Source organism: Heterodontus francisci, chromosome 12 (genome assembly GCF_036365525.1).
Source record: "Heterodontus francisci isolate sHetFra1 chromosome 12, sHetFra1.hap1, whole genome shotgun sequence".
NCBI lineage: Eukaryota > Metazoa > Chordata > Chondrichthyes > Heterodontiformes > Heterodontidae > Heterodontus > Heterodontus francisci.
Genome location: NC_090382.1, coordinates 65,131,557 through 65,143,763, shown reverse-complemented (window position 1 = coordinate 65,143,763; position 12,207 = coordinate 65,131,557). Strand labels below are relative to the sequence as shown.

Sequence of the window (12,207 nt, the reverse complement as noted above, 5' to 3'; positions counted from 1 at the left end):
GTTTTCTTGAGTTTAAATAAGAGGTAAGGTTATTACACTTAACATTCTAACCTCCGATTTAAAAATACTAAAAAATACGCTACATATTCACACACACATTTACATGAGAATCACACAGACACAAATAGATTACAGAAGGAAAATAGATTTGGTGGTTGGATTGAAGTCCAGAATAAATGGAAATGAAATACACAGTCTGTGAAGCGGATGATCCGGTAGTCCTCTGCTGAAGCTGTATTCTTGATGTCCTCGCTGGTATAGGTGCACTTTGGCTGGCTTGCTTTGCTCAGGGTTTTCCTGAAGGCAGAATTGTAGTTGGCTCTCTCCCCCGGTTGCTGGCTGTAGCAGTCTGTCGGCTTGGAGGGTCCCCCAGTCGCAGATGGTTTTCAAAGTTGATGTTTTCAGGAGAGACAGAGAGAGAGAGAGGGAAGCAGCAGCCTCCTCTGCTGCTGCTCACTCAGTCACATAGTTGCTTCAAGTTTTCTGGAATCTTCTAATGAAATTCAAGGTTCCATGTGCCCCAGGATGCCAATTTACACTTGGAGGGGGCTTACTGTTTCAAAGTCAATACGTGAGGATTGCCTTGACTGCCATGTGAATGAAACCATTTTAGGCAATTCAATCACTTACAGAAAGTCATTGTCCTGGCTGGGCTTCTTGTTTGACTTTTGTCTCCAATTCAATCTCCTGGTATTTCAGATATAAATTGCAGTGGCAATCTTGGCTGCTAGATTTTTCTTTAAAGTTACTGTTGGATTTTTTCCATTAAAAATTCAACGTAAGTTTCTGACTGATGAAATTAATATTTCTCATTTGGCATATCGGGTTTTCTTGACAACTTACTGTATACCATTCTAACTAGCAAATAGTTCTGTCTAGCTTTATTTTTAAATCATTCTCAGTTATTTAAAAATGGGTTACTCAGAAGTGGTGACTAGACATTCTGATTAAAATGATAATGATTATTTGTGATTAACACATATTAAGTCAACCTACACCATGTTACCACTATTAAATATATCAAGGAGTATTTTTAAAGTAATTTTTTTTTAAAATACTGAATGCTGCCTGATTGCACTGGTTCATGAAAGATTTTATATTTGGTGATATGCAAATAAGTTTGAGTGGAGACTCGAGGAAAAAAATACTTCCCAACTAGCAGAATTTTGGGTGCAACTTGCATTGATTGCTGAAACAGAAACTTTACCCCTAGATATAATTGCTTAATTGCAGTCAATAGAAACATTAGTGCAAATTATAAACAATTTCCCTCAACTTCATATAAAATAAGACAATGTTGTAGAATTTTACTCACAATCCAAAACAGTATTATGGAGCAAGATTCCTGTTCATAACAGTAAACATAAAAACATCTACAGATTTTCTTTACACTCTGATTTGTCACATTACATTACTTGTATGTCGATTGAATGCATGGGCACAAAATCAATCTGCACACCTTTACTACTAATGCGGCTTGATTCCCACTCGATTTTTTTCCTTTCTGAAAATTCTGCTACATTTGATATCTCTTCTGGTAGCCTACTGAGATAAGGAACTAAGTGGGAGAATCACAAGGAATCCTTGTCCGCATGTTACCACATCACTGTGTTGTGCCACTGTAACCACACAGCACTAGCATAATTCAGTATATCATCTGCTTTATATCTTTAGTAAAATTACCTTACTCCAAAAACTATGCCACTAAAATTGTGCTATAACATCTACAAAGATTGAATATAATTTATAATGCATTACGAGAACAAGAAGGCACAGATTTAAGGTAATGGGCAAAAGAAGCAATAGCGACATGAGGAAAAACTTTATCATGCAGCGTCTGGAATCCACTGCCTGAGGCATCTCATTCAGTCTTTGTTCCTACCTATTCCAGGATCATGATCCAGGAGAATAGAAGCAAAATACTGCAGATGCTGGAAATCGGAAGTAAAAACAGAAAGTGAAACAGAAATAAAAACAGAAACATCAGAACAGTTCTGATGAAAGGTCACAGACCTGAAATATTAACTCTGCTTCCCTCTCCACAATGCTACCTGACCTGCTGAGTATTTCCAGCACTTTCTGTTTTTATTTCATGATCCAGGAGACTACTTTTGTCACTGCATATTATCATTCCTTGGGGGCAATAATATTTTTTATTCAATCATGGTCATGGGCGTCGCTGGCAAGGCCAGGATTTATTGCCCATCCCTATTTGCCCTTTTGAAACCACTGTAGCCTGTGTGGTGAAGGTACTCCCACAGTGCTGTTAGGCAGGGAGTTCCAGAATTTTGATCCAGCGATGTGAAGGAACGACGATATAATTCCAAGTCAGGATGGTGTGCAACGTCGAGGTAAATTTGCAGGCGGTGGTGTTCCGACGTGTCTGTTGCCCTTATCCTTCTAGATAGTAGAGGTCGTGGGTTTGGGAGGTACCGCCAAAGAAGCCATGGAAAATTGCTGTACTGCATCTTGTACATGATAAACACTGCAGACATGATGCGCCAGTGGTGGAGGGAGTGAAGGATTAAGATGGTGGATGGGGTTCTGATCAAATAGGCTGCTTTGTTGTGGATAGTGTCAAGCTTCTTGAGTGTTGTTGGAGCTGCACTCATCCAGGCAAGTGGACAGCATTTCATCACTCTTGATTTGTGCCTTGTTGATGGTGGACAGGCTTTGAGGAGTGATGAGGTGAGTTACTTGTGGCAGAATTCTCAGCCTCTGACCTGCTCTTATAACCACAGTATTTATGTCACAAAATCACAGAATTGTTACAGCACTGAAGGAGGCCATTTGGCCCATCTTGTCTGCACCGTCTCTCTGAAAGAACAAGTTACCTAGCGCCACTCCCCGGCCTTCTCCCTGTAGCCATCCACATTCTTTCTTTTCAGATAACAATCCAACTCCCTTTTGAATGCCTCGATTGAACTTGCCTCCACCACGCTGTCAGTGCATTCCAGATCCCAACCATGTGCCGCGTGAAAAAACTTTTCCTCATGTCACTATTGCTTCTTTTGCCCATTACCTTAAATCTGTGCCCTCATGTTCTCGATCCCGCCATCAAGGAACAGTTTTTCCCTATCTATCCCCCTCATGATTTTGAATACCTGTACCAAATCTCCTCTCAACCTTCTCTTCTCCAAAGAAAACAGTCCCAACTTCTCCAATCTATTCACATAACTGAAGTTCCTTATCCCTGGAACCAACCTTGTGAACCTTTTTTGCATTCTCTCCAAAGCCTTCACATCTTTCCAAAAGTGTGGCGCCCAGAACTGGGCACAATACTCCAGTTGAAGCTGAACCAGTGTTCTATACAAGTTTAGCATAATTTCCTTGCTTTTATACTCTATGACCCTGTAGTTGCTAGGCATAGCTTTACACCCTTTTTTGAACAAGGGTGTAACATTTGCAATTCCACACTCTTCTGGCACCATCCCTGAATCTAGGGAAGACTGGAAAACTATGGCCAATGCCTCCGCAATTTCCACTCTCACTTCCTTCAGTATCCTTGGATACATCTCATCCGGTCCTGGTGCCTTATCAACTTCAAGTACAGACAGCCTATTCAATACGATTTTAAACCCTTCAAGTGTCTGAATTACCTTCTCTTTCACCATGACCTGCACAGCATCTTCTTCCTTGGTAAAAACAGATGCAAAATATTCATTTAATACCTCAGCCATGCCCCCTGCCTCCAAGTATAAATCCCCTTTTTGGTCCCTATTTGGCCCACTCCTCCTTTCACCACACTTTTACTATTAATATGCCCATAGATGACTTTTGGATTCCCTTTTATATTCGCTGCCAGTCTCTTTTCATATTCTTTCTTTGCTTCTCTTATTTGCTTTCTCATTTCCCCTCTGAACCTTCTATATTCTGTCTGGTTCTTGGTTTTATTATATAGCTGAAATCTCTCATAAGCGCACTTTTTCTTCTTCATCTTTATCTCTATCTTTTTTGTCATCCAGGGAGCTCTGTATTTGTTTGCCCTACCTTTCCCCTTCATGGGAATATACCTTGACTGTGCCCAAACTATCTCTTCTTTAAAGATAGCCCATTGTTCAGTTACCATTTCGCCTGCCAACGTTTGACTCAATGAGTCAGATCCATTCTTAACCCATTGAAGTTGGGTTTCCCCCGGTTCATTATTCTTACTCTGGATTGTTTCTTGCCCTTTTCCATAGCTAACTTAAACCTTATGATACAATGATCACTGTCCCCTAAATGTTCCCCTACTGACACTTAATCCACTTGGCCCACCTCATTCTCAATAACCAGGTCTAGCAGTGCCTCCTTTCTCATTGGACTGGAAACATACTGGTGTAGAATATTTTCCTGAACACACTGTCGGAACTTTTGCCTGTCTCTGTCCTTTACACTACTACTATCCCAGTCTATATTTGAATAAAGTCCCCCATTATAACCACTCTATAATACTTGCACCTCTCTGTAATTTTCTTGCTAATTTGTTCCTCTACATCTTTCCCGTTAGTTGGTGGCTTACATACTACACTGAACAATGTAATTGCACCTTTTTTGTTCCTCAGCTCCAGCTAAATAAATTCTGTCCTTGACCCCTCTAGGACATCCTATCTCTCCAGCACTGCAATGTTCTCCTTAATCAAAACTGCCACTCCTCCCCCTCTTTGAGCCAGGTCTCCGTTATCGCCACAACATCATACTTCCACTTGGCTATCTGTGCCTGCAGCTCACCAACCTTGTTTGCCACACTCACACACATGCACAGTAACCCTAATTTAGTCTTTATTACTTTCCCTCTTACACTGACCCCACCTAATACTTTATTATTTCCTACCCTAGTGATATCCATCTCTCCCAATTCTCTATGCACCTTTGCGTTCCTCTCTTGTATTATCTCCTGGTTCCCCCACCCCTGCCAAGTTAGTTTAAACCCTCCCCAATAGCCGTAGCAAATCGTCCTGCAAGGAAATTGTCCTATCTCTGTTCAGGTGTAACCCGTCCTATCTCTGTTCAGGTGCAACCTATCCAGCCTGTACAGGTCCCATCTTCTCCAGAACTGGTCCCAGGAATCTAAAGCCCTCCCTCCTGCACCATCTTTCTAGCCATAAATTCATCTGCTCTATGCTCCCATTTCTATACTCACTTGCAAGTGGTACTGTGAGTAACCTGGAGAATACTACATTTGAGGTCCTGCTTGCTAATTTCTTACCTAGCTCCCTAAATACTGACTGCAGGACCACATCCCTGTTCCTACCTACGTCGTTGCTACCAATGTTGGCCATGACCGCTGGCTGTTCACCTTCCCCACTTGAGGTGCTCGCTGTTAAGTGACATCCTTGACGCTGGCACCAGGGAGGCAACACACCATCCTGGATTCACATCTGAGGCCACAGAAATGCCTGTCTATTCCCCTATCGAATGTCTTATCGCTATTGCTCTTCCAGTCTTTTTTGTGCACCCCAGTGCAGCTGAGCCAGTCATGGTGCCATGGCCCTGGCTGTGGCTGCACTCCCCACATGAACCATCACTTTCCTCAGTATTCAGAACTGAATACCAGTTGGAGAGTGAGATGCACTCAGGAGTCTCCTGCACTACCTGCCTGTGGTTGGTCCAGTTAAGTTTCTGGTTGATGGTGATATCTAGGATATTGATAGTAGGGAATTTGACAATGGAAATGCCATTGAAGGTTAAGGGGAGGTGGTTTAACTCTCTTTTATTGAAGATGGTCATTGCCTGGCACTTGTGTGGCATGAATGTTACTTGCCATTTATCAGCCGAAGCCTGAATGTTGTCCAGGTCTTGCTGCATATGGACATAGACTGCTTCAGTATCTGAGGAATTGCGAAGGAACTGAATACTGTGCTATCATCAGTGAACACATCTGACCTTATGATAGAGGGACAGTCATTGATGAAGAAGCTGAAGATGGTTGGGCCTAGGACACTACCCTGAAGAACTCCTGCTGCAATGTCCTGGGGCTGAGATGATATGTCTCCAATAACCACAATCATCTTAGGTATGACTCCAGTCGGTGGACAGTTTTCCCCCGATTCCCACTGACTTCAATTTTACTAGGACGTCTTGAATGTCACACTTGGTCAAATGCTGCCTTGATATCAAGGGCAGTCACTCTCATCTCACCCCTGGAATTCAGCTCTTTTGTCCATGTTTGGACTAAGGCTGTAATGAGTTCTGGAGCCAGGTGATCTTGGCCAAAACCAAACTGAGCATCAGTCAGCAGGTTATTGGGGAATAAGTGCCACTTCATAACACTGTCGATGACCTCTTCCAGCACTTTGTTGATGATTGAGTAGGCTGATGGGGTGGCAATTGGTTGGATTGGATTGCTTTTTGTGGACAGGACATAGATGGCAATTTTCCATTTTGTCATCAGGTAGTGTTGTAGCTGTACTAGAACAGCTTGGCTCGAGGCATGGCTAGTTCTGGAGCTCAAGTATTAAGTACTACAGCCAGAATGTTTTCAAGGCCAATAGTCTTTGCTGTAGCCAGTGCACTCAGCTGTTTCTTGCTATCACGTGGAGTGAATTGAATTGGTTCAAACTGGTTTTGATAATGATGGGAACCTCAGAAGAAGGCTGAGTTGGATCATCCACTCTGCACTTCTGACTGAAGATGGTTGCAAACCCTTCAGCTTTGTCTTTTGCACTCATGTGTTGCACTCCGCCATCATTGAGGATGGTGATATTCATGGAGCCTCCTCCTCTTCCAGTAAGTTGTTTAATTATTCACTACCATTCACGACTGGATGTGGCAGGACCACATAGTTTTGATCTAATTGGTTGGTTATGGTATCGCTTAGCTCTGTTTATAAAATGCTGCTTCCACTGTTCAGCATGCATGTAGTCCTGCATGGCAGTTTCACCAGGTTGACATCTTATCTTTAGGTGCACCAGGTGCTGCTCCCGGCATGCTCTTCTACACTCATTAAATGACAGTTGGTCCCCTAGCTTGATGGTAATGGTCGAGAAAGGGATTTGCCGAGCCATGAGGATACAGATTGTGGTGGAATACAATTCTGCTGTGCCTCATGGATGTCCAGTTTTGAGCTACCAGATCTGTTCTGAATCTATTCTATTTAGCACAGTGGTAGTGCCACACAACACGATCCAGGGTGTCCTCAGTGTGAAAATGGGGCTTTGTCTCCACACATATTGTGTGGTGGTTATTCCTACCAATACTGTTATGGATAGACGCATCTGCGACAGGTAGATTGGTGAGGACGAGGTCAAGTAGATTTATTTCCTCTTGTTGGTTCTCTCACTAACTGCCGCAGGCCCAGTCTTGTGATTATGCCCTTCAGGACTCAGCCAGCCCGGTCAGTAGTGGTGCTACCGAGCCACTCAAAATGATTGACATTGAAAACTCACACCTAGAGTACATTCTGTACCCTTGCTACCTTCAGTGCTTCTTCCAAGTGGTGGTCAACATGGAAGAGTACTGATTCATCAGGTGAGAGACAGCAGTAGATGGTAATCAGCAGGTTTCCTTGTCCATGTTTGACCTGATATCATGAGACTTCATGAGGTCTGGAGTCAAAGTTGGGGACACCCAGGGCCATACCCTCACTCTTGCATATCACTCTGCCACCACTTCTGGTGAGTCTGTCCTGCCGGTGAGACAGGATATACCCAGAGATGATGATGGAGGAGTCGGGGGCGTTAGCTGAAAGATATTATTCTTTCAGTATGACTATGCCAGGCTGTTGTACAGCAGGTCAATCAGCATCTGTGGAAAGAGAAACAGGAAGTTAATGTTTGAGGTCTATGACCTTTTGTCAGAACCTTTGACGAAAGGTCATAGACTTGGGACATTGGGCTGTATTTTCCCAGCTCTTTGGAGATGGGCTGGGAGGTGGGTGGGCTGGCAATATTGCGGGGGAAGGTGTCAGAAGGGGAGCCCAATGTCTTCCCACCGCCCTGGCATATTGCCAGTAGTGGGCACCTCATTGAGCCACTTAAGGGCCCAATTAAGGATCACTTCCTGCCCCTGAAGGCATTTTGACCACATCAACAGCAACTCTGGTGACCTCCCAGCAGGTTCCATAGGGTGAGGAAGGTGGGGTGGTGCCCTCCTTGATGGGTGCTCCATGGCCCATAGAGAGGCCCCCCAGTGGCAATGGCTGCCCCCGTGCCTAACATATTGCCAGTGCAACACAAACCCCACCTGCCCACCCTGTGATCACCCTGGCCCTGATTTCCAAGGAGAACTTATCCGTCTTCAAGGGCGCCTCAGCACTGATTCACCCTCTCCGTCGAACTGCAGCCTCAGCAGCGGCCACCGCTGGTGGTGGCGCTGCTGAGCTGCCTATCCTCTGATTGGGCCGGCAGCTCTAGGGGGTGGGTCACCATCCTCAATTGGATGGCGGCACTAGTGATGGCCTGTTAATTGGCAAGCGCCGGAAAATGCCACCCAAGGATCCTGCCACCAGCCGGAGCCAGGTCGGCTCTCACTTTCAGCCCCAGTGGTGAGACTTCGGCCTCCTCCAAAAAATTCAGCTCATTAGCTCTGTTTCTTTCTCCACAGATGCTGCCTGACTGGAGTATTTCCAGCATTTTCTCTTATTTCAGATTTCCAGCATCCACTGTATTTTCATAACATCATAAGAAGTAGGAGCAGGAGTTTACCATGCGACCCTCGAGCTAGCTCTGCCCTTCAATGAGATCATGGCTGAACTGATTGTGGTCTTAACTCCACTATCCTGCCTACAACCACCAATAACCCTTGACTCCCTCTAGATCAAAAATCTGTCTAACTCAGCCTTGAATATATTCAATGACCCAGCCTTCATTGCTTTCTGGAGAAGAGAATTCCAATGACCCTCAGAGAAGAAATTCCTCCTCATCATTTACACTGGCCAATTGAGATTTAGTTTAGGAAGTATTTAGGGTTGCACCATAAATAAAATACATCTTCTATTACAAAAATATTTATCAAGTTATATGGAAAATTCTAAGCATGAATAGATGGAGATTTAATAAAAGTGTACAAGATTATGACAGGCTTAGACAAGTTAGACAAGGAAAAACTATTCCCATTAACAAATAGTACAAGGACTAGCGGACACAGATCGAAAGTTTTGGGCAAAAAATGCTGGGGAAATATGAGGAAGCGCTTTTTTACTCAGCGGGTGGTAATGACCTAGAACCTGCTTCCTATAATCAATGACTTCAAGACGAAGTTGGATTGCTACTTTCAAGAAATAGACTTGCAGAGCTACAGGGATCGAGCTGGGGAGTGGGACTGACTGCATAACTCTGTGGCCTGGACTTGATGGGCCAAATGGCCTCCTTCGGTGTTGTAAATCATTCTTTCACTCTATCTTAAATGGGAAATTCCTTACTTTGAATCTGTGCCCCCAGTTCTAGATTCTCCCATGAGAGGAAACATCCTCTCAGCATCTACCCTGTCAAGCCCCTCAGAATCTTACATGTTTCAATAAGATCACCTCTCATTCTTCTAAACTCCGATGAGTACAGGCCCAACTTGCTCAACCTTTCCTCGTAAGATAACCCCTTCATCCCAGGAATCAGCCTAGTGAACCTTCTCTGAACTGCTTCCAATGCAAGTATATCCCTCTTTAAGTAAAGAGACCAAAATTGTATGCAGTACTCTAGGTGTGGTCTCACCAATACCCTATATAGTTGTAGCAAGACTTCCCTACTTTTATACACCATCCCCCTCGCAATGAATGCCAACATTCCATTTGCCTTCCTAATTACTTGCTGTAACTGCATGCTAACTTTTTGTGATTCATGTACAAGGACACCCAGATCCCTCTGTACCACAGCATTCTGCAGTCTCTCTCCATTTAAATAATATTCTGCTTTTCTATTCTTCCCACCAAAGTGGACAACCTCACATTTTTCCACATTGTACTCAATCTGCCAAATTTTTGCCCACTCACTTAACTGATCTATATCTCTTTGTAGACACTTTGCATCCTCCTCATCTTTGTATCGCCTGCAAATTTGGCTACAATACACTTGGTCCCTTCATCTAAGTTATTAATATGGATTGTAAGTAGTTGAGGCCCCAGCACTGATCCCTGTGACACTTCACTAGTTAGTTTGCCAACCTGAGAAAACCCCATTTATCCCGATTCCTTGTTTCCTGTTAGTTAGCCAATCCTCTATCCATGCTAATATATTACCCCCAACACCATGAGCTCTTATCTTCTGTAGTAACCTTTCATGTGGCACCTTATCGAATGCCTTTTGGAAATCCAAATACACTACATCTACTGGTTCCCCTTTATCCACCCTGTTTGTTACATCCTCAAAGAACGCCAATAAACTTGTCAAACACGATTTCCCTTGCATAAGACCCTGTTGACTCTGCCTGATTGTATTATCATTTTCTAAATAACTGGTTACTACTTCCTTAATAAGGAATTCTAACATTTTCCCAATGACAGATGTGAGGCTAACTGGCCTATAGTCTGTCTCCCTCCTTTCTTGAATAGAGGTGTTACAATTGCGGTTTTCTAATCCGCTGGGACCTTTCCAGAAACTAGGGAATTTTGGAAGATTACAACCAATGCATCCACTATCTCTGCAGCCACTTCTTTTAAGGCCTTAGAATGCAGGCCATCAGGTCCAGGGGACTTGCCAGCCTTTAATCCCATTACTTTTCCTAGTACTTTTTCTCTAGTGATCGTGATTGTTTTAATTTCCTCCTTCCCTTTTGCCTCTTGATTTTCGACTATTGTTGGGTTGCTTTTTGTTTCTTCTACTATGAAGACAGATACAAAATACTTGTTCCATTTCCTTTGTTTCCCATTATTAATTCCCAAGTCTCATCCTCTAAGAAACCAACAGCTACGCTCTTCCTTTTTATATATTTGTAGACGCTGTTCCTGTCTGTTATTATATTTCTTGCTAGTTTACTCTCATACTCTAATTTCTCCCTCTTTTTTTAAGTCATCCTCTGCTGGTTTCTAAAGTTTTCCCAATTTTCTGGCCTACCACTAAGCTTTATAGCATTGTACACCTTTTCTTTCAATTTGATACCATCCTTAACTTCCTTAGTTAGCCATGGATGGTACATCCTTCTCATAGAGTCTTTCTTTCTCAATAGAATATATCTTTGTTGAAAGTTATGAAATATCTCCTTAAATGTCTGCTGTTGTCTGTCAGGCTGTTGCTTGACTCATCTGTGGGACAGCTCTCCCAATTTTGGCACAAGTCCCCAGATATTACTGAGGAAGACTTTGTAGAGTTGATTGGGCTGAATGTGTCTTTGTCATATCTGAATCAGATGCCTAGGTCAAAGGTGAGGGATCTGTCCCATTTTATTCTTATGCTTTTATTGGTAGTTTTGTACAACTGAGTGGCTTGCTCTGCCATTCCAGAGGGCAGTTAAGAATCTACTGTAGTGTCAGGGGGCTGGAGTCACATATAGGCAAGACCAGGTAAGGATGGCAAAATTCCTTTCCTAAAAGGACATTATTGAACCAGATGACTTTGAGCAATAGTGTAAAATGGACGCTATTGGAATAGCCGCCCATTATACATCTCTTCCAATTTTCAATTCCATTGACTTCAATCTGGACAGATATATAAAGAGCAGATGTTCCCATATCACTTGTTATCGCCCAAAGTTAAAATTACCTTGCTTGTGATTTGAATCCAAATAAGAACGTTTCAGCAGAAGATACAAACCAAATATGCAGTTGGAAAGTGAAACAGAAACTTGAATGACAAAAAGGGAAGGGTACAGAAACCTGTGCAATAAGACTTGGCTGCAAGTCCGGAAGACAGGGACTGATAAGAATTTTTTAAGATCACTCTTGTGTGTGTATATAATGAATTTTCTTAATAGCAAGTGCAATTCTCCAATATACTTCTATTCTTAGAGTTACATTTTTCCATTGTTACTTATAGAAGTAACACTTTCCACAAGCCAAATTGGTCTTTAGTTACACATTTCCAAATAAATAAATCTTTAAAACATAGTAACAAGCCAATAGGTGGTGTTGAAGTAAAATGACATAATGTGCACTCAACTTTTAAAGAATAGCTATTTACAACATCCACAAGTATTTTATATCTTGTGTGACTGTGGATTAATAATTGTTAATTAATAGTCCAGACTGCAGCTCTCAAGGATACAAGGTGATTTTATAGTAGCTGAAAAGAAATTCTAGAAACAGAACAGCTTTTCTTTTGCACAAATACGTGAAAGGATGAAGTTTCTCTTAAGCAGAAC

At 42.6% G+C, this 12,207-nt stretch overlaps 1 protein-coding gene across 7 annotated transcripts in view; it reads right to left on the bottom strand.

The window, feature by feature from the left end:
• The window catches only part of LOC137375609 (CXXC-type zinc finger protein 5-like), a 42,867-nt gene that overhangs the window by 11,534 nt on the left and 19,126 nt on the right, over positions 1-12,207 (bottom strand). The gene's annotated exons all lie outside the window — the stretch shown is intronic.